We start from the raw sequence: 24,673 nt of genomic DNA, 5'->3' as shown, positions 1-24,673 counted from the left end.
CGTAACGGATTCCCTTTACAAGAACTGTAAGCAAGAAAGTTTAAATTTAGATAATAATTCAACGATTCTTCGTCAATTGTTAGCCAAAAATTTTATATTCGCTACATAGGAAAAAACAGTCATTTTAAAGTCTAGCGTTTGAGGTTTCCTGATATTACACCACTCGATTTTTATTTTTGGGGGGTAAAAAAAATAATGTTTATTAAAAAGACCCAGATCTGGAGTTCTGTCAAAAAATCAGAATTCAGAAAAATGTATGCGAATAAATGGAGGACAAAAATGGGTTAATGCAATAGAATTCTTTTTAAAATTCATAGATTTCATAAGAAATCTTACCAATTTACTTAGTTACTTACTTTATAAATTTCATCCGACAACAGCGCGTCATTTTGTGACTGTTGTTTTCTATATAGAAAGTACTTTTGATTTGTTATCCTAAAAGTCCATTAAGGTCTGGTAGAGTCGGTGGTATTTTGTAGGAATTTGCCATCATTGTATTTTATCAGAAAGAAGAAAAGACCTAATAAATAAAAGAGATCTCTGCCTCAGTGTCAGTAAAAAATAGGACAATATAGTTAGCGGCAGGAGGCCGATGTTTATGAGGTCGGAATAAAAGGAATGGGCGATATTCCGTAGAATGGGTTCAAAAACGGAAATCGAGAGTCGTCTAACAGAAAAGGGATGAGTTATATTTAACGCTTTTAAGGATGTTTACAGAATAATGGCTTAATCTTAAAATATTTTCATTGAACTTTGGTTTTTCTCTTTTTAATTAAGGCTAGATCTATATAAAATGCTGTAGATACAATTTAAACAATTTAAAAATGCTTTAAAAAATAATTTTAGGTCCAAAAATAGGAGCTAGCACAGAGAAGATGGACAAAGTTTTAACATTTTGTGATGTAAAATTACAAAAATCCAGGCAAGGACAAGGAAAAAATAGTGATTGTGTAAAAGGGTAATAAAGAAAATAACGGTTGTTATTAGTGAAATTAAATGTTCATCAAAATACGCAAAGCTCTTCTTTCCCTAGGCAATATATAATGACAGCTAGGGCAGATTGTAGCGGTTATATTGCCTACCATATAGGGTATTACTTATATTGGGTCGAAAATTGGGGACAAAAATTACTGGGCTCGAAATACGGTAAGCAAAACAAACCGGAACGTTTGCGAATGGCTACTCTTTGTTTGATTGGAGAGCTAGGTCATGAGAAAGTATATAAAAAAAGGTGGATTGAAAGGGATAACTACAAAAAGTGAAATCAAAAGGTACTTACATGGATTTCCTAAACAAAACAACACAAGAAGGTTCCTAAGGTATTTAAATTGGACGCCGCTTACAAGAATCTTCCTGCTGGATGGAAAGATAGGTTTTTCTTTCCTAAAAAAAATACATTAAAAGGTTTAGAATCTTTTTAAAGACAATAACACTCTTGGTTTAGGGAGAAACATTACATATTTATTATTATCTCACCATAAACAGTTTACAACAAACTCTAGACGTTGGGGACACTATAAAAACTTATTATATAGAAAATTATTAATAAATTGAAATAATCTAGATCTTTCAATGGAGCTTACATTAGGATCCACCTTTTTAAAAACAAAACAAAACAAATTCAAAATTTATGGTTAGGTATAACCATAGGTACCAAATGTCCGAAGAAAATAATGTTAACTGTCATATGTCAAAATTAAACTTTAAAACTTTATAAGAATAATTAATATATGGACAGTTAGCCAATCACTAATATTTATAATTTTTTTTACTACAACCTTTTAACTTGTCATGAAAGCAATTATTGATGAAAAATGTCTATTTTTACTTTGAAAATTTTAAACAAAAAAAGAGTACCTGATATCACTGAATAATATACCTTCTTGAAAAGTTTTGGGGTTGGAAATTGGACTCAAAAACACTGAAAAAATAACACAAATGCGTCTTACAAGCTGCAAAAAGGTCTGAAATGACCAGGGACAAACAAAGGCGATTCTATGATGAAGTTGGGCTGGATCATGGGGCTTCGGATTAATTAACTGCAATCTTTAAGGCTCAGTTTTTAAAAAAATTAAACTCCTGCTTGAAACCATGTGGATATCTTCTAAACCATTCGAAACGCCGTCTTACAAATCCCTCAGATAAAACACAGCACGAAAAAAACGGTGATCACTTAGAAAAAAACTGACACATTACATTTAAGTATAATATTCACTTCTCCACATATAAATTTGCGGTTCCTTAAAGAATACACACCCCAGCTCTTTTCACGTCAAGATCTTAAACCAACTTCTATTTTAACTTCACATAAAACTTCACACTGCTACACATTTTCCCACGACAAAAGATGAAAAACGAAAACACATTACGAATTTGGAGAAAAATTCGGACTCCAATAAAACTAAATGCTTTAACAGCGGCTTCACCCAGAGAGATCTCATCATCTATTAAAATCGTTCACCCAACTCGGTATAAACAAAGCATAAATGGAAATATTTCCGTTTATTTGACGCGCAAAATTTTCTAAAGCGGCATCTCGATCAAAGGAATACCATCAGACTTATATAAAAAAACTTTAAAATGTGTTTATTATCAACTCAGCACTTCTATGAGTACTTTTTCAGTACTTCTTCTTTAACATCCCCGTAACTAGTTATATCTATTCCCAAATATCTAAACCTTACTTCCTGCTTTATTATTTTTCCATAAATTTCGATTTTACATCGTAGTGGGTATTAAGATGTTATCATACATTTGGTTTTTTCTGCTGATTTTATCATATTGTATTTCTTGGCTATTGTGTCGAAGTCAGTCAGTTCAAACTAAAGATGGTTGCATTACGAAACTGATGAAAAAATCTACAACGTGGAGTACGACAAGACTGTGTACTATCGCCAACTTTTTTTAATTTATATTCCGAGGAATTATTTAAGGAAGCCTTGGATGACAGACCAGAAGGAGTAAAAATTGGTAAAGAAGGAATTAATAATAGCAGGTATGATGACAATACAGCCATTTTTACAGAAAACGTAGATACCTTTACACTGTTACGGTAAATGAAGCAAGCCAAAGGAAATGCATCAAAATTAATATTACGAATACAAAGTTTATGATAGTTGGCAACATAAATATAGCTCAACAGCAAAGATGAGTAGTTGGAGATAAAAATTAATGTGTTTGTCAAATAATCAAAGGATCCAGAACCAATTATTACTACGCAGTATCTATTAGATAATGTTTTTTGCGGACCGCCGTTAAATTCATAATATAGTATTAAGGTACAGATCTCAGTTTCACTATCCTCACTCCAAATTTCAGACAGGTTGTAGAAAATAAAAAGTGTCATTTTTGTAACGAATAGTTTAATTTTGTAAAAAGTTTTACCTTTATTTTTATACTTACTGTAATCATTAATTTTGAATTTAATTAAACTAATATAAAATTTGTTATGTGCGTTATTTTATATCCCCTTCTTCTTTACATGTTAAATAAGAGTACTTGTCACCTGAGCATTTGATTAAAATAGTTTTTAAATTTACAAAGCTTAAAACAAACATAGATCTTGCATTAAAACTAATGTAGAAAAGATAACATGTAAATTACCATTTTGTGTAAATTTCTAACTTTTAAAATATTTCCAGTAATAATTTATAATACTACAAAATGTACTCATAATATTATTAAAACAATACACAATTATATTCCATTTACTTATTTACAGGAAAGTATTCAACCGTACAGTGGCCAAAAAAACAATGAGATACTAGCGGACCAACTCAACATCGAGTTTTTTAAATGAAATTTTTATTTTGCGAGAAAAATATACAATATATACAATGACCGGAAGTAAAAATATTTTTATCAATAACTCAAAAACTATAAATGATAATTTCGTTAACTTACATTTTTGAACTCGTTGAATTCTCTATTGATTTGACTAATAAAAACGAAACCGGAAGTCGACCTCAGAACCGGAATGCAATTTTTAGTTCATCAAATGTCGACATGGATATCATTTAGCAGTTAATTTTGCATGCTGATCACGAATCCGGTGTCAGATTTGCTCTATCTTGACGTTTTATGCGCGTTTCGGGTCACTTCCGGTGTCGGATCGCAACCGGAAGTACATATTTAGATTCGTCTCGACGAGACCTTTCGATCCATATATACATTGGGTGGTCTAAAACTTAAAGTAAATTTTAACTTCCGGTCATCTCAAAACCGGAATTGAATTTTTGTTCCAAAAGTATATCTTGACAATCTCATACGTATTACTAATAATATTTCGAAAAAATATTTTAATTATCTAATATGGTTTTTGAGTAAAGTGGTGGACAAGAAAAGGGCCTAGCGTTTTAGTATATAAGATTAATTTTCTTTTCCGTACTTATATAGTTTTTTTATTCACCGTAAATTATGTACAAAACTGCAGTTGTAAAGTAAACAAATACTATTACTGTTACTAACTACTCCAGTCGTCAGTGACGAAAATGTCACTAAATCTCTAAAAATCATACGAACAAGCTGAATTTTGCCAAGATATTCTTCCTAAAACCCCCCTCGTAGGGAGGTAAAAACGCAAAAAATATAGATTTATCAAGAATTTGTACGCCGTAGGAAAAAATATACGCGCATAAAAACAATGCTCAATAAAACAATGCTGTATCAACTCGAAGGTAAAAATTGGATATTTTTTGATCCGAGTGTCATATTTACAAAAATCAAGAAGCGTAAAAGTAAAGAGCTTTGCTTTCGTATGCAATTTTTGTATTTTGCTGAGATGTTTCATGTAAAAATAAAAAATATCTCAGCTACATTTTTGATTTAAAACATTTTTTTTCTGCCGCGTACAGATTCTTGCTAAATCAATTTTTTGCGTTTTTATCCCTCTATGAGGGAGATTTTAGGGGGAAGCCCGGGGATAAAAGTGGTAAATTTTTTTGCATCCTTTTTGGAGTCCCAAAATTAATATTCTCTCCCTATATTATTCTTATATATATATATATATATATATATATATATATATATATATATATATATATATTTAGGGATTCTACAGTATTCACTGCCTTCCCTCGCTCAACCGTTTCCATCTCTCTCTGTTCAACAACAACAGAGAGAGATATTATTCTTTTTGGGGTCAACTCTCTGACGACTGGACTAAACATTTAAATGTTTAAGATATGTTATGTAAATGTAAATGTAAGATAGATTTAGATATGTTCCATAACACTGTAGTTGCAGAAAGAAAATAACGGGAAACAGTAGCATTAAATGATTAAATTAAGTTCTAAGATACAAATATTTCAAATTATGCTGCAAAAATTTCTCTCTTCTTTAAACAAAGAAGAGAGAAAAAACAATATAAAGCTTTATAATCATCTTTTTCCTTGAGTTTATTTCATACTCCTCCCTAAACGAGGTCGCCTAGTTGCCTTTTTTCACTTACGTAACCAGGATGCTCTCCTGAGGGGGGTTACAACGACTGGAGGGTTTCTGAGTAACCCTTCCACCCGGTTACGCCACTGGTTTAGTGCTGAGTGTCCGGACCGCGGAAGTGTAGTAGTTTTTCGAAACGGACCCTCAGGGAATATAATTGGTAACCCCTGCCATATGCGATATGACAGCTGAATAGCTATTTCGCACAGCAGTTAATAGAGAAATATTTCAAGACCTTAAAAGCACACAGACATGGCACAGAAGAAAAAATAATACAATAATTAAACCCAAATATAAATTAATAAAAATTTGATTGCGAAAGACGTTCTGATGAGGCCTATTAGGCCGAAATACGTATAAGCGGATGCGCAAGCGCCGTTGAGGAGATATGTTGTGGCATGCAATTTTTAGATTCCCCATGTCTCTCATAACATCTTTATCAACGTCTGTTTTGCCTTGCAATTCTTAGAAGGCACAGATTAAAGCGAAATTCTAAATTTGGTTTCGAAAATTAGTCTACGATTTTATTATCAGATGTCGCTACATTGCGTCTATACGAAGCCATGTTAGAGTTGCTTCCTAAGACAGAAAAGATTTATTTTCACGTTCAGAGCGACTGCGAAAGCCGTTCTGATGAGGCCTATTAAGCCGAAATGCGTATAAGCGGATGCGCAAGCGCCCTGTACGTGAAATCAAATCTTAACTGTCTTTTCCTTTTTATAAACTAATACTTTATAAATCGAGATGACGCTAATATACGATAAGTAGTTGACGCGATTGAAATTTTAAAATAAAAGAAAATAAACGTAATTCTACTTGTACACCTATTAACTTTTTCAGAAGCAGCATATTTGCCGCAGGGTCTATCTTTTTTTCTATAGATTAACTCCTTTTATTTATGGTGATAGTGCTGAACAGCAAGTGAGAAATTTATTGCCTTTACAAATCAGACTGTGCACTAAATATTAGAGAAACACGAATGGCCCGATTTTAGGATTTGGGGATATAATGGAAAAATGGGAAAACACATTAATCCAACAAAAGCCAGGAAAGCGGACTAACATAAATGAATATATCAGAGGAGAAACTATAAGGATGACGATATATTTTCCTATCGTGGTTTTATCCGGGATATACGTTAAACTATTAGTAAATAAATAGCTTCAGAACAATATTAATAAATTTCGTTCGAACATTATCAAAGAATAAAATCTTTTGGACTCTGTCAAATTATTTATGCATGTATTTAAAAAATAATGGTAGTAATTACCGTACATGAAGTTTGTTTGTAACAAATTTTGTCGTTTGGTAAGAACTGTACGATTTTATGGACAAATCACATTTTACTGTTCAATAAAGTGTCTCTATATTTGAATAACTTTGTTCCAGTAATCGTCAGAATTATAAAATCTATCTCTGAATCCCTAGATTAAAATAAAACGAATAGCAAACCTGGTGTACAGCTTAGGAAAAATTCAAAGGACGATAAGGTATACAAAGAAGCTAAAAGTGGCTTTTGCATAATTTTAAGAGGTTGTAATCGAAGTCAATTGTCTGGATGTCACGTTTTAAAAATTTGAACATTTAAATAAAATACTGAAAGATTATAATATTATTTGTGGTAATAAGATTGCTTTACCCTTCCATTATATGCAAAAGTCAATAACCTTGTTGGTTGAGAAAAGAACGAATAATTAAAGACAGAAGAAAGCCAAAGAGTGAGGAGAGCGTTATAAATGAATGGTAGCGGCTATAAACGGAAAAAAGGGGCTGAGAAAAAAGACTCACTACAACCGGCATCTCAATAATAATATCAAAATGTAAGTGGAAATAAATACGAAGAGTGAAGTTATCAATTAACTGACAATTAAGGGTAAAATTTATGAACATGTTGAAAACTACAATTATTTTGGCACAATAATTAATCACACAAACGATTACTCCAGAGAAATCAAAGTTCGAATAGAGAAAGCACGAATAAACTTCAATAAAATGAGAAAGTTACTTTGTGCAAGAGAACTGCAATTAGACTTGAGAGTTAAAAAGTTAAAAGCATTTGAACTTTGGGTGTATAGAAGAATCCTGAAGATATCATGAACCGAGCATGTAACAAACAACGAAGTCGTGAGAAGAGACAACAAAAAAATGGAAATATTGGAAACCATCAAGACACGAAAGCTGGGGCATGTTATGCGTAAACTTTAATTAATTATACAAGGGAAAATACAGGGCAAGAGAAGTGTAGGAAGAGGAAGAATCTTACGGTTGCGTAAGTTGAGGGAATGGTACGGATGCACATCAATCGAACTATTCAGAGCGGCAGCATCTAAGATCAAAATAGCCATGATGATTGTCAACCGCCGTCGCGGAAATGCCACCTAAAGAAGAAGTTATGGCCATAGGAGTATGAAGACATGGTGATTTTGACTGCTACACGAAACGGATTGGCAAGGAAGAGACTGATTTGTATGTGTAGATTATCAAGGAGTCTATGAAGATTTTAAGTCGCATTTTTTTGTACGTGACGGCTGGATGGGAGGAAGACAGGAGGTTAACAAGGCTGAGGTAAGAGTATTAAATTGTATGTGCTAATTAAACTAACACTGCATGGAGGGAAAAATTAGAATATCGTAAATGGCAAAATTAATATAGTGATAAAAGAGATAACAGCGAAAACACCTCATAAAAATGTTGTAGTATATAATAGAATTGAGTAAAGTAGTTGCGATGGTAACTTCGTACAAGAGTGAAGGAAGCATGGTACAAAACTATCAAATATATTTTTCACAATGCCGTTCTCAACAATGGGATGCTTATAAGAGTCTGACCTGTCACACTACCATTCTAACTAGTATGTAAAGAAAGTCTGAGATAATTTATTAAATTTTATAAGATCACAGACCTTTTGACCTAGAGTCACGTGCTCTAGAAGAAACGCGTTGAGAATTTAATGCTCGACGTTTCGGCACACATTTTGGAGCCAATTTCAAGATGGATATGATTTCGTTCGAGTTCGGGGTCTCAATCTGCCTACTTTCCTCACTCGTGACATACCAGTATCGTGGTCTGTATAAATACAAGAACCATCAAACGGCACTGTGGTCTCAATCTGCCTACTCCTCAGTGTCGAGTGACGACCAGTCTTACCCTGTGCGGCTACGGTTAGGCCAACTTCATTACTAGCTGCATTTAGGTCGCTTACAAGTTCTTGTAGTTCTGCAGAATTATTAGCAATCAGAACGATGTCGTCTGCAAATCTTAGATGGCTGAGGTATTCTTTATCAATGGATATTTCTTGATCTGTCAGTTCATTTTGATGAATATAATTTCTAGAGTTGCAGTAAAGAGCTTTGGTGATATTGCGTCTCCTTGTCGGATACCTCTGGTAGTGGGAAATTCTGGAGTGTTTTCATAAATTTTTACCTAAGCTTTAGCTTGTCTCTATATATTTGCTAAAGTTTCTATATAGGGTTGATCGAAGCTTCTAATGCTGCCTTGGGATATATAGAATCAAAAGCCTTCTCGAAATCTATTAAGGTTAATGCTATGTTAATGCGGTATTTCATATTCTTTAGCTCTACTCATTAATCCTCTAAGTGTATGAATATGATTTATGGTACCGAATCCACTTCTGAAGATAGCTGTGCAGCATCTAATATGTTTGTTAATCTGTTGTTGATGATCTTTGTGAATATCTTGTATATAATTGGTAGTAGTCTTATAGGTCTGTAGTTTTTGATATCCCCTTTGCTACCTTTGTTATGAATGAGAATTATGTTTGCTGTATTCCAGTGGACTGGTATGCATCTCGATTCTTAGGCGAGATTTTCCAGGTTTTATTGCCAGCGTAGTTAAGCAGTTCCACTGTTAAACCATCTGTTCCAGCTATTTTACCGCTTTTCATTTCTGTAATTATCGATTCCACTTCTTTCGGAAGGACTTCTTCAAGGACTGGAACATCTTCTTGGTTACTAATTACTTTTTCAAGTGTGTAGGGGCTTTGTATGGTTCGCTATAGTATTTAGTCACGAGTTGCATTATTTCATTTCTGGCTGTAATTCTGGTGTTTTTGTTTGTTAAAGCAACGATTTGCTTCTTCTCAATGAATCATTATTTTCTTGTTTTCTTATAGTTTTTCCTGTTTTCAATTGCATTTTCTATCAGTCTTTCATTGTAATTACTTATGTCTTCCTTAATAGTTTTTCCTATTATCTTACAAAGTTCTGTGTATTGTATTGTCTGTATATTGCTACTTACTTTCATTTCCATTCTTTGTTTTAGCAATATTTTAGTCTTATCAGATAAAATACTATGTTCATTTTGTTCTTACGGATCTTCGATTTCTTTGGCTCTATCAAGGATGATTTCCATTAATTAAGAGCTGTCGCTTTTAGAGAAGAATTATCTTTTGGTAGTGATCTGAGTTTTCTTTTAGATTGTTAATATTTATACCGGTTACTCTTGGTTTTTTTGATTAATTCTATTCTTTCTAGTTTTACATCTAAAACAATTTTTGCTCTGATTAGTTTTTGGTCGCTGCCTGTTTGAAATTCATTTATTACACTGACAACTTTTTGAGAACGATTTCCGAAGTGGAAATTGAAACGTCAATAAACGTATTTTAACCTTTAATTGTGGCTTATTCCCATTTAAATATAAATTATTCCCATTTTGAGAACGATTTCCGAAGTGGAAATTGAAACGTCAATAAACGTATTTTAACCTTTAATTGTGGCTTATTCCCATTTAAATATAAATTGACAACTTTTATTATAGCAATATTGTTGCTGCTGAAAAACTGAACCAGTCTTTCTCCTTTCTCATTTCTATCACCGACTCCATACTTTCCCACGACTTGTTCCTTGTCGTTTCTCTTTCCCATCACTTCGGCATTAAATTCACCAATGAAAATTATTAAGTTCTAGCGTTGATTGAATAACCCAAATCAACGGTTCTAGGTAAAAAATGCGTTAAGAATTTATAAACTCAACGTTTTGGCACCTATTTTGGAGCCATTATCAAGTGGGATATGGTTCCGTTCGAGTTCGTGGTCGTAATCTGCCTACTTTCATCACTCGTGACGTACCAGTATCTTGATCTGTAGAAATACAAGAACTGTCAAACGGTACCTAGGTCTCACTCTGCCTACTCCTCAGTGTCGAGTCTGCTGATTCAACAGACGTCAAAGACTGTTCGTGTCTTTTCTGTTTCGATACCTTTAAAACGGTAAACCTGGTGAAAACTGAATGGAGTGTGTTTCGTGTCATCAGTGGGCACATTGTGCATACACCGGAGAAGATAACAGTGATTTTTAACGTATTAATTATTTAAATGAGGACGGTAATTAGTAATAGATAACGATAAATAATTTGGTGTTTATTAAATAATATCTTCTTTTTGTATATCTTATTAGAAAATAAAAATAGTTTAAAATTAGTCCATTAATCATTATTGTATCTCTAAATTAGTTGCTTTTAAATCAAAAACGTGAATGCATACATTTGAAAATATTGAAACAGCGGCGATTAACCTCGGTCTCCCTCCTTTTTCCGTCCTGTAACCCCTCTACTCCTTTTTTTCCGATTACGTAGCTTATGCATATGTAACGTTGGGTCGTTTTATAATGCTCATTTCAAGTTAATTTTCTTATTATTTGCCACTTTATTAGTAAATCTGTCCATCCAATAGATTCTCCGTATGAATCTGTAGCACATTTCAAATACTTTAAGGATTCACGGATGCCTCGGGCAATGTATACGATTTCACTCCGTATAAAAGAACAGAGAACGAAAAAATATTGATATTAAATGAATATTATCATTATTTTTATATCAATATATAACATACTCGACAGTAGACTTTTTGTGTTGAATAAACATATATAATTATCGCTTAAAAACCCGAAAATATATAATTTCGCTTGTACTGCAACTAATTTAATAATATTGACCATTTAAAACAACTTGTAAGCGGAAATGGTTAATCATCCCCCTTTTCAGCATTTTGTTGCATATTCAGCAGCCTCAGACAAAACAATCAACGGTCAAACCTTCATTTCCTGCCGTTTTATTCAGCCGTAAACTCTCCCTACCCGAAACTTTTAATTTTCGTTCCTCCGCCTCATATCCCGCCGCCATAAAACCAAATTCAAACCCGCTAACCGCCAAAACTGAGCGAGTTAATTCTTCTGAGCCTCTCCTTCCTTTTATCTGTCATTAAAAGTATATTATTGCCTATAACTTCTAAGTCCATTGAAATATTTGCCGACGGGACAATAAAACAAGAACACGGGGCAATAAAGTCGTTTTAGTCATGACGAGGTTCGGATTTTTACGACTTGCTTCGGTGGTTTTTTTTACACCGAGTTTATGGAAAAGTTTCCGGCCTCGGTTTATCGACGCCTTATACGCAAATTTGCGAATTTGTGATATATAAACTGATACCATGAATTATAAATGACAATCTGCGCTTCACATGAAATATGAAATTTGATGTAATAAAAAAAATGCTTCTTTTGATACCACTATAACACAGAAAGGATCCATTCATTATATCAAGAAAATAGGGTAATTTTTTTTGCATTTGGGTAAATAAAGTTTGTTGATGTTTGTAAAGTTTGTAAAGTCGAGAAAATGCATTTTTTAGAAAATGCATCGAGTTCTTTTTTGATATGAAAATTGTGATTGAATGTGAATGATTTAAAGTTTTTCATCCTATTGTTTATAACTTTGTTGCAAATGTTTATACAGTGAAACTTGGATAATTTGAATCTCAAGGGACCGTTAACCCTCGAGCGGGCGCGCCCGTGTATTTTGTACACGTCCAATAGAAAAAGTCGTCTAAAAATAGAAGTGTCGTCAATCTGGCGATATCGTCGCGTCTATTCGTCCAGTAGAGATCTGTCGTTCGAATAGTTGAGTAATATTTTTTGTTGCAGCTGAGTTTTGTGAGAATTCTTAGACATACGAGAGTGTGACGGTTTTGTGTACATAATACACGGCTCGCCTTCTAGTGTAAGTATCTTATCCATTAATTATTTTACTTTATAAAAAGTTGTAATTCGAAATTAAAGTCAAATTAACTTTAGTTTTATATTTTAGGTTGAACAGGATATTGTAACATAATTGAGAAGGAATATAACGGCTACGCTGAGAGAATATCATGTAGAAATTTAGTTGCATTGTTATATTATTTGTGTGTTACTTTTTTTTATTTTTGCAGGGCTAGACAGAAGTTTTTAACTGAGGCTGAGTTATATAAAATTCTTAATGAAGACCCAGAAACAGAAACTAGTGAAATATAATCGATGTCTCAGATTCCGATGAATCTGAGACAGATGAAGAAATAATACACCATGATGACCACAATTCTGAATCTCAACAAGAACAGAATGACCACGACAGAGCCAGTAACTTCGAGGATAATACTGCAGTAAGTACGACTGCTTTCGAATATTTTCAAGGTAAAGATAAAAAAACTGCATGGCGTAAGACTTCGCTGTCGTCGCAATCAAAAATTAAAAAGAAAAATATTATTAAAATACTTCCAGGACCAAAGGCAGTGGCTTCAAAAGTGACCTCAGAACTTTCAGCTTTTGAAAAAATGATAGATTCTGATATATTAGAGAACATCGTACAATTTACTAATTTGTACATTGATAGTAAAAAAGAATCTGTTCAATATAAAAGAGAACGAGATATGAAACATACTTCAAAAAGTGAAATAATGGCGTTACTGGAAGTGCTTTACCTCCTAGGCACTAAAAAGGCTAACCATACTAACGCACTTAAACTTTCGACATCTGATGGAAGAAATTCTTAGAGCTGTAATGAGTTACAAAAGATTTTTATTTTTGTTACGTTCAATGAGCTTTGATAACAAAACCACAAGACATGAACGGAAAATATATGACAAACTTGCACCAATTAGAAAAATATTGGACGCATTTGTTAGTAACTGTAAAAATTCCTATAATCTTGGTGAATTTGTTACAATAGACGAAAAACTAGAGGGATTCAGAGGACGTTGTAGTTTTATCCAGTATTTACCAAATAAACCAGCAAAATACGGTATCAAGCTGTTCATTTTGGGCGATGCACAAACTTACTTTGTTGGAAATTTAGAGGTTTATTGTGGACGGCAACCTGAGGGGCCTTATGCTGTATCAAACTCTCCCAGTGATATTGTAGATAGGCTTATTGATTATATAAAAGGTTCAAATCGCAATTTGACAACCGATAATTGGTATACCAGTTATCCTTTAGCTATTTCCCTTTTGGAAAATAAAATAACTACAATTGGCACTTTGAGAAAAAACAAAAGGGAAATACCTATTAAATTTTTACCCCAAAAACAAAAAGAAGTGGGAACGTCACTCTTTGGATTCCAGAAAAATGTCACTTTGGTTTCATTTGTTCCAAAAAAAAGTAAGTCGGTCATACTTTTATCCACGATGCATGACACTGCCACCGTAGACGTCGAAACTAAAAAACCAGAAATGATTCTAGATTATAATGCCACAAAAGGCGGTGTGGATACTATTGACCAAATGTGTGCATCATATTCTGTAAAAAGAATAACCAGAAGATGGCCACTAATTATATTTTTTTCTCTAATGGATATGGAGGTGTTGTTTTGTACCAATAAAACAAATCCCAAAATATGTCGCCGAATTTTTCTAAAGAATTTAAGCTTGAGTTTAATGAAAGTACATCTTTCAGAAAGAGCGGCAATGCGATATCTTCGTTAGGATATTCAAGGTTTTCTAATGAAATATAAATCATATGAAGAACCTACTAGAACAGAAGTGCAAAGCTCTAGAAAACGTGGACGTTGTGCAATATGTCCAGGCTCAAAAAATTCCAGCACAACAGTTAGATGTGGACTATGTAGAATATTTGTATATAAAATGTATTTAGAAACCACATTTACCTGCGTAAAATGTAAGAACAATGAACGGCAGCAATCAGAAGAAATCGAGTGAAGTAAACCGTAGGTACATGTTTTATGTTTATTATTTTATGTAACAATAAACTATTTTTGTAAATCGTGGTTGTCATTTTGTTAAAACGCACTAAATTTGGTAAAATCAACTAAAATGTGTTTTGTGTACAAAATACACAGCGCGCCCGGTTATGAAACGGTAGTCGGCGCGCCTGCTGTAGGGTTAAAAAAATTCGAATTATCCAAAAATTCGAATTTTCCAAAAATTCGAATTAAAAATATATCCTTAAAAAACAAAGATGACTACAAAAACATATGCAAACGATAAAAATCAACAATAGTTGACCATTTTTATCGCTTACAGATGTTTTCTGCAGAAATATCGAATTATTTTATCGTTTTCAGAATTATCCAAAAATTCGAATTAAAAATATATCCACAAAAAACAAAGATGCCTAAGAAAACATCTACAAATGATAAAAATCAACAATAGTTGACCATTTTTATCGCTTGCAGATGTTTTCGTTACAATTTTTGCCCGAAGTTTGTCAACCGATAAAAATGGGCCAACAAAATTCGACCAGAATACAAATTAAAGCATTTGCAAGCTATAACAAATGGTCAATTTTTGTCGATTTTTATCATTTGCAGGTTTTCTCATTGGTATTTTGGCCAAATCTTGAAAATAAGAATACATATTTGTTACAATTAATGAAAATAGACTAATTTTTTTATAAAGAAATCCGAAATTTTTAGCTGCTTTCTAGAATTTAACTTCTCGGTAATGACAAACGATTCTAAGATGTTCAGTGAACTAAAAATAGAGTGACTTACATCATTTTTACTTTTAAAGTACCGTTTAAGTTGCGTAATATGGTGTGTTGCTTCGGCCGCACTCGGAACATGTATTTCTCCCGCCACTGATGATGCGTCGTCTTCATCACTCTCTTATTTTTCATCATTGTCCTTAAGCACTTCAGCGATGATCTCTGTATCGGTTATTTCACCACATACTACAACATCTTTATCCACGTTGACAAAATCTTCATAAGAGATGGCAGGATCAGAAATGATGTCCCCCCAGCAGTCAACTGAAAGCAGCTCTTCTGTTAAATTGTCGTCTGTGTTCTCCTCCTTTTTTATAAAACCAGCTCTTTCGAAACAGTGTTTGATCGTTTCAGGTGTTACTTGGTCCCAAGCTTTCTTACACATTCGAGATGCTTGTAGAATGTCTAACTTTATTTTAAGGGTGTCGCAATCTTCCACCAAAATGTTTTCAACCAAAAAACGTCTGTATAAACGTTTAAAAAATTTTATGACACCCTGGTCCATAGGCTGGAGAACTGAAGTCATGTTAGCAGAAAAAAAAATAACTTTTACATTTTCCATCAATGGGATAGTGGTGTGTGCCGTACAATTGTCAATAAACAAAATAACTTTTCTTTTTTCTTTTATGAACTTTTTGTCTAATTTTTTTAGCTAGTTCTCGAAAAGATCACTAGTCATTCAAGCTCTTACGCTGCTCACATATTCCACTGGTTTTGACTTGACGTTCTTAAAACAACGCGGATTAGCCGACTTGCCAATCATCAGTAGAGGCAGTCTTTCCAATCCGTCCATGTTTGCACCAATTAGGAGAGTTACTCTTTCTTTACTTAGTTTTCCTCCATGACATTTTTCGTTTTTAAATGGTAGCGTTTTGTCACGAGTGCATTTAAAAAAGAGACCCGTCTCGTCAACATTAAAGATATCTCTTTCATCTATACCCTGAATCATCTCTTCCAAATTTTTTTTCCACTGGTTGGCTTCTTGCTGATTAACGGTCCCACTTTCTTCACAAATGGATTTGAAAGAAATTTTGTTGCGTTCTTTAAAGCCGTCGAGCCACCCTGTACTTGCCTTAAAATTATTTTTCCCCATTTCAATAGCAAATTGTTCAGCATTGCTTCTTATAAGTGGACCACTCACGGGAATCTTCTCATCCCTAGCTTGTTTGAACCATTTTAACACACAACTGTCTAAATTTGGATTTTCTGGTTCCTTAACCTTTTTCGATCTTTACAGCACTCACTTTCACTGTTGAGAATTTTTTCTTTATTCTTCAAGTAGGTGAATAATGTATTAGGAGGAATTCCAAAGTCCCTGGCAATCTCAGATTTTTTCTTCGTCCCCTTTTCTACTTCTCTAATTGCATCTATTTTTTCCGATAACGTTAAAGTTTTGTATGTTCTCGTATTACCATGCGACGACATCTTTACTCAATACGAAGTGACTTGACGTGTTTTGCGGTGATTGCAATTGCAACGCCAACGCATCTCAACTGAAGGGGCGTGCCAGATGGGGTAGAATTTAGGTGACAGGTACGGGTACAATGTACAATGGCCTTGAATGCCTTGAAACAAGTTGCACGTTAGAACAGAAAAGAATACTACCTCTTTTAGCGGAAATTTCAAGCATGAAATAATTGGCAATTTTAACTTTTTAACTTCGAAAAGTTCGAATTATCCAAAATATAATTCGAATTATTCACGACTTTTTAACATTACTTATATAGGAAATACTAGGTACCAGAATAAAAATTCGAATGAAAGAAGTTCTAATTAAGCAGGTTCTACTGTATTTAACTATTTCTTCAAAAATCCGAATGCCACCTCTTCCATCTAAATTTAGTGGTTTTTTCACAGATCCACCCTGGTCTAAACTACTAAACTTATAAAACGTTAATTGTTTTACATCCCCTTACATCCTGTGCTATTTTTATATCTACATGATAATAGCTCTGCAGAATGGAAAGCATCCAACTTTTGTACTGTCATACATTATAATTTCACGAAGTGCATGTTTGGGTTTTTGCCCGGCAATGTTTATTTATACATATTTTTAAAAAGTTTCGGTGGAAAACCATGTCGATTTTATCTCGTGTTTTTGGAGTTACAATTTTAGTGGGTAAAATATTTGGGGTTCGTATGAATAAAATATGTGGCAATCTTTTTAATACAGTTTCTTGTTATTGTTTTATTCATTAAACGGTTAGGTAATCGTATAGAAGTAAATTTTTTATGAAATACCACTTTGGTATATTCGACTAATTCTCTGACTTCGAAATTTTAACTCATAGACTATTTTTTCATGTGAAAACATGCTATATTATTGTTCATCCCTATTCACCTCTTTCGACTCTATCACTACCACTCTTATGTCTACCCATATCAATTGAGGTTTTACTGTGATTCTACAGAATTTTACGTATCCACCTGTTATCATTGTATCTGGTTATGTAACAGATATATCGCTATTTCATTTTCCACCTCCTTCATAATGCTTTTGACTTTTGTTATCCGTCTTGTTTTGGTATTTCTAATTTTGTTTCTCGGTGACACTCCAATCATATTTCGTTTTATTGAACACATCATATTCTTTTAGGAGTATTTAGATGGCATGAACAATAATAAACGACATATAAGACAATAATGGAAAGATGGAGGGAACATTTTTAGCTGATACTGAATGGAAATCAAGCGAATACAATGGAGAAGAAAAGCCACAACTAGAGAGTATCCATGAGAAACACGGAAAATCCAGAAACTATAAAAAAGAAGAACGGGAAGAAGCAATAAGAAAGATGAAGATTGGAAAAGCACCAGGAAGCGACGAAGTAGCACCAGAAATGATGAAATATATAGGAGTAAAAACAAAAGAAAAACTGTTATACATATATAACCTAATATGGACGAGAAAAGTAATACCCAGAGAATGGACAAATGCAGTAATTATACCTATATACAAGAAAGGAAACACAAGAGACTGTAAAAACTATAGAGGTATATCACTACTATATGTAGCAGCAAAAGTATACGAAACCATAATCTTCTTCTTCTTTAGATGCAAATCCACTAATTGATGTTAGCGATCACATTTTCCATTAATTCTCTATTTCTTGCAATATGTATCAGAGATTGTATGTCGTTAATCCCTGTCCATTGCCTTATGTTTCGGAGCCAGGACATTTTCTTGCGTCCCATTCCTCTCTTGCCTTCAATTTTACCCTCGATTATAAGTTGGAGGAACTGGTATTTTTCATTTCGCATGATGTGACCTAGATACGCCGTTTTCCTTTTCTTGATGGTTTCGAAAAGTTGGCGTTCTTGGTTTATTTTTTTAAGGACATCTATATTTGTGATTTTTGCTGTCCATGGTATTTTTAGGATACGGCGATAGAGCCACATTTCGAAAGCTTCTAATCTGTTTATATCCCTCGTTCATCATCAGCATATCGTATGTTGTTGATCAGTACTCCATTCACTTTGATTCCCATCTTTGCATCCTCCAGAGACTCTTGAAATATGGCTTCCGAATAAATGTTAAATAAAAGAGGAGAAAGTACACATCCCTGTCGAACGCCCCTTCTTATATGTATGGGTTTGGATATAGAATTGTCTATTTTTAACTGTGCCGTTTGATGCCAGTACAAGTTTTCAATGCATCTTATGTCTTTTTGGTCTATATCAACTTTCTTGAGGATCTGCATTAACTTGTGGTGTTGGACACGATCAAACGCTTTTTGGTAATCTAAAAAGCATAGGAACACATCCTTCTTCTGATCGTTACAATTTTGGACCAGCACCTGTGTTGCTACTATTGCTTCTCGTGTTCCTAAACCTTGCCTAAACCCGAACTGGGAGTCACTAATGTCCCAATCACATTTTTTGTACACTCTTTGATGTAGTATTTTTAAGAATATCTTTAAAATGTGACTCATCAGGCTAATGAGTCTGTGATCCTCACATCTTTTTGCATTGACTTTCTTGGGCAGGGGAATAAAGGTAGAGCGTAACCACTGTTGAGGATAGCAGCCAGTTTCATAAATTAAGTTAAATATTTTGTGTAGTGCTGAAATTCCCCTTTCATCCAGTAATTTAAGTATTTCTGACGGGATTTCATCTGGTCCAGGTGCCTTATTGTTTTTTGAATTGAATATTGCCTTTTCTATCTCCTCTTTGGTGATTGAAGGGCCAGTCAGCTTATCGTCTGTATAAACTTCACTCATGGGTCTTTCGTCATGGAAGAGCTCCTGGATATAATTTTCCCATATATCAATTTTTTCCTTTTCAACCAGCACTATCTGGTTATCCTGATTAACTATGGTGGTTGGTCTTCGTTTTCTGTATATTCCAGCAGTCTCCTTAAGCTTTTTATGTAAATTACGGTGAATGAGTTACTTTATAGACATGGAAAAAGCATTCGACTCAGTCAAAAGGGAAGATATATGGGAAAGCCTAAAGAAGAAACAAGTAAGTGAATAACTGATAGAAGTAACAAAGAGTATATACATGAAAACAACAAATACAGTAAGAATGTTAAATATACAGTCAGAACCATTTGAAACAACACAAGGAGTTAGACAAGGGAGAAGTCTCAGCCCAGTGCTATTCATAAATGTAATAGATAAGATAGTGAAAGAATGTAGGAAAACATTCAAGAAATACTGCATCGGTTGGAACAGAATGCAAATGATAAATGCTGAGATGTGTATATTTGCAGACGACATAGTATTAATTGCGGAAACTGCAGAAAAACTGAAATACAACTTAGAGAAATGGAACCTAGAATCAAGCAGATACAACTTAAACGTAAACAAAGAGAATACTCAGATAACGAAAATATCAAGAAAACAAGGGACGGAAGATCAAATAGAAGTAACGATAGACCAACAAAAAATAATACAGACAAATTCATACAAATACTTAGGAACAGCAATCAACAACAAAGGCGACATCGAAGACGATCTTTACAACAGAATGGAAAACACAGGAAAACTATTTCAAGCACTAAATAGAGGATTTCTTAATAACAAAGAAATATTCACAAAGACCAAGATGACAATATACAAAACAATATATAGACCTACAGTGACATATGGAGCAGAAAATTGGATATTAAACAAAAGACTTCAGAGCAGAATTCAGGCAGTAGAGATGAAATACCTCAGAAGAACGATAGGAGTAAAAAGAACTGATAGAATCAGAAATGAAGAAATAGAGGAAATACTCAAAATCAAACCGATACTCGACTCAATCAAGGAAAAAAAATTGGCATGGTTCGGACATCTAACCCGGATGGACAATAAAAGACAAGTAAAAAGAGTGTGGGAAGCCCAACCAATAGGGAAGAACAGAAGGGTAAGGGTAAGACTTGACAGGAAGCAACACAGATGGCATCCAATAGGAAGGAATGGAGAAAGTTCGTTAAGAGCTAGGACACCTCAGAAGACTGTCAAATATTGTAATTTAATAAATTGTATTTTAAACGGCCCAACACCGAAAGGTACAAATGGGTCTACTGATTAAGTAAAATAAAGTAGATGGTATGAAATCAATAAAATCCTAATTTTAATATCAGTATTAACCCAGATACAGCCTGACGTACAAAAAATTGTACACCACAGATATCTTTTAACTTAATTATCTATGAGGATCATACTTCTTGATAACAGCCTAAATACTATCAGTAAGTAGTAATCAACCATAGAGTATAGTTGTGAATTGTTGGCTTTTAAATATTTGGCAATAATTTTGTGATAAATTTTACAGATTTTATAATATGGCTGAATTTGGAATACGATTTGCTAAGTAAGTAAATATTTGTTATATGTATGCAAAAAAAAATATTATTTTTGTGTGTACTTGTAGAAAATACATAAATATTTCAATTTAGATTTATAAATTTGATAAATTATTATTTTGTAACTAGCGTTAGGCCATTTGATTTTAGTCTACAAAATATTGTACGACAGGAAAAAACCATAGTATTTATTTTTAGAAGCTTTTCATTGGAGGATGCGCTTAGTATGTTAGAAGATGATAAAAATGTAGTAGGGATGGCGGTTTTTGACAAAACACCGGTTTTCGGTTATACCGGTTTTTTTTTTGCTTACGGTTTAACCTGGCGGTTCTAACCAGCCAAAAACCGGTTTTTCCAAAAACCGGTTTTCGGTTTTTTTAATCCAATAGGTTACAAGTTTGCACTTTCAGTTTGCTTTACCATAAATTCCATAATTCAAATAAAATTTGAATTATGGTTTTGTTTGGAATAATTACTTGAGAATAATAATTATAATTGGGATCCAAAATAATACCTAATCTAATCCTAATCACCGTAAAAACCTAATAACCGGTTTTTACTTTAAAAATAAAAAACCGGTTATACCCGTGACAAAAAAACAACCGATAAAACCGGTTATTGCGAAGTAAAAAAACCGGTTTTTGGTTTAAACCGGTAGGTTTTTCCCATACCTAAAATGTAGTACCAAATGTAGATAGCATTACTCTGATGCCTCCAATAAATGCATGTGATGTCCTAATAGACAAAGACTCTGGTGATGAAGATACAATGTTGATATATAATTTACCTGGGTCGTAATTAAAAGCTTCTGCTGAAATAAACGTGCAAAATAATGACGGTGACGCATTATTATTCGATTCTCAAGATAATATTTCATTGCCAGAGCAGGGAGAAAAAAGAACAGTTAAAGTGTCTAAGAAAAAAAAAATACCACATGTTAAAAGAAGACATTCAGATGGAAGACCAATGTAGCATTGTAAACGAACTTCCAGAACAACATGATTCTAGGAGTCTCCTTGAATGGTTTTCCCTTTTTTTATAAAGAACTTATACGTCAAAAACTAATCGATATGCTTCACAAAATAATCGCCAACAAAAAGTTCTAGAATATGAAGTCAAGGCTCTTCTACGGGAACTCTCATATTGAGTGGTTATGTGAATATTCCTCGCAGGAGAATGTTTTGGCAACGTGACAGAGATTCTACAATCAACTTGTGACAAAAGCTCTTACGAGAGATAAATTTGAATTTATCATGTCAAACTTTCATCTGACAGAAAACTGTACAGTAGAACAAGGAGATAAGTTTGCAACAGTCAGGCGTTTGTTTGTAAATTTGAATAAGAAGTTTATAAAGTAATGACTTTTAACGGCAATGCAAGCAATGGTTAACTACTTCGAAAGGCATTCATGCAAACAATTTATACATGGTAAACCGATCAGATACGGTTACAAATTATGGGTTGGCACATCACCACATATTTATTGGTTTGAACCATACCAAGAATCATCAACTAATATTAGTAAAATTTATATAGATTATGGAGTCGGAGCAAGCGTTGTATTGGAATATTCTGATGTGCTAAGAAAAAAATGTCCAAATGAAAAGTTCCATTTAGTTTTTGACTTTACAAATCTATTCCCCTTATGAAAAAATTAACGGAAAAAAGCTTTTTAGCCACCGGCACGGTTAGAGAAAATCGTTTACCAGGAGTGTAATTACACGATTCAAAAATTATGAAAAAAGAAAAGAGAAGGACATATGACTACAGAAAAATTGCTGATCAAAATATAATTGCAGTAAAATGGAATCACAATAATTTAGTAACGCTTTGTTCTAACTCCGCAGGATTTCAATCAAGTCATCTTGTAAAGCTGTATTCACAGAAGGAGAAGAAGACGATCCAGGTATGAAACAAAATAGACAATCTGTCTGTGTAACACTAGTTATATTTATTATTTTAGGTAGAACATCCAAATCTCGTACATGAGTATAATGTAAACATGGGAGGAGTAGATCGTAGTGACCAAAATAGCCTTTACCGCATTGATCAATCACTGCATTGATATGGCTGTTCAAAATGCCTGTCAACTTCATCGTTTACATGGGGGAAAACTGGACCAGTTATCATTTAGAAAACGCATTGCAACATATTTCTCGCAGCAAAATAAAAAACCTGCTTCCTATAGATAGATAGATAAACTAACGGAATTTTCGTAGATCGATAAATCACCTACCGGTCGAAGATTAGCAGAAAGCGCGCAATGCTCAATCTATGTTTCGGTAGCGATACTTGGCATTAAAAACGCGGGGGGTCAATTTTGACCCCGCCATGGTACTTAAGGGTTAAAATTATCTCAGCTATTTTTTCCTGCCCCCCCTCCTTTTAAGAGGAAGCCGGTGAGTAACAGTGGTTAAGAGCGTCGGCGCCAAATTTCGGGCCAATGCTTTTTTAAATGCATTTTTTTTTTCGAATCCTGAGAAAACTAATAACCATTTTTGAAAAATTTAAACGTAGAATGAAAGAATACATTATTACCGAGGGCCAAAAGACTCTGAAAACTTTTATAATGTTTATTTTAAAAAGTTACAGGGGTGAAAAAAAGAGAAAATTTAGTGTGATTTTGAATTTTAAATATCTCATTCAAAAAAACTTTTTGTTTATTCTAAGGGACTTTCGGCCCTCGGTAATAATGTATTCTTTCATTCTGCGTTTAATTTTTTTTAAAATATTTGTTAGTTTTCTCAGGATTCGAAAAAAATGAAAGCATTTAAAAAGCATTGATGCGAAATTTTGTGCCTACGCTCTTAACTGATTTGAATCTTTTTTGGGGTTCCAAAATTAACATTTTCAGCAAAATTTAGCTTGTTCTTATAATTTTAGAAGCCAATCTTTGACGACTGGGCTAATTTCTGGATGACGCATTCGAACATTGAAGACTTTAAAACAAACATGTTATATTAATTACAAAAATTGTGGCTTAAATACAAAAAAAAATTAATATTCAGACAAAACATAATATAAAAATAGATTAAAGGCCATATTACATTTTTTGAATAATTTCTACACATTTTACTAATTTTTAAATTTATGGCCATAAGTTTAATGTAGAAGATAACATTAACCATTATAAAGTATAATAATGAAGGGTTGAATTGCGCCTGTACATCTGCTAATACTTCGCTATTAGATTTTTAAATATTTGTTGTGATTTAGGTATAATTATTAAATTTTAATTACTATTGTCGATTGCAGAATTCTTAATGCGTTAACAATATACCAATCGCATAATGCTTTACTAATTTGAAATATTCTGTTAACATGCGCTGCACTTATTATTCCCGTCACATGCCAGAATACATAGGTACAACGCTCATACGAGCACTAGAGGTCGCCGTAGTTCATTCGAACATGATTGATATTCAAAAGCGCCAGTCACCTTCTTACCAAATTCTTGTCACCATATGGTACGTTAAGGTGCATGTACTAAAATACGCATTGAATATTTACGGATGGTTATTTTTAGACCAAATAATAACTGTAGTTTTCTTGGAGAACAATACCAAATAAGGTGCAATATTTATACGATTATCAGGAGCCCTAATAAATATATATTAATAATGAATAAAATAAAAATAAAATATAAATTTGATTGAAAAAATTTAAAAAT

The 24,673-nt window shown here is 33.3% G+C and overlaps 1 protein-coding gene across 1 annotated transcript in view; it reads left to right on the top strand.

Annotated features, from left to right (window-relative positions):
* LOC140444602 (monocarboxylate transporter 2-like) overlaps nt 1-24,673 on the top strand; it is a 798,852-nt gene that overhangs the window by 529,878 nt on the left and 244,301 nt on the right. The gene's annotated exons all lie outside the window — the stretch shown is intronic.

This window comes from Diabrotica undecimpunctata, chromosome 1, assembly GCF_040954645.1.
Source record: "Diabrotica undecimpunctata isolate CICGRU chromosome 1, icDiaUnde3, whole genome shotgun sequence".
NCBI lineage: Eukaryota > Metazoa > Arthropoda > Insecta > Coleoptera > Chrysomelidae > Diabrotica > Diabrotica undecimpunctata.
Note: the sequence above shows the minus strand (reverse complement) of the source record. Positions and strands in the feature narration are given on the sequence as shown.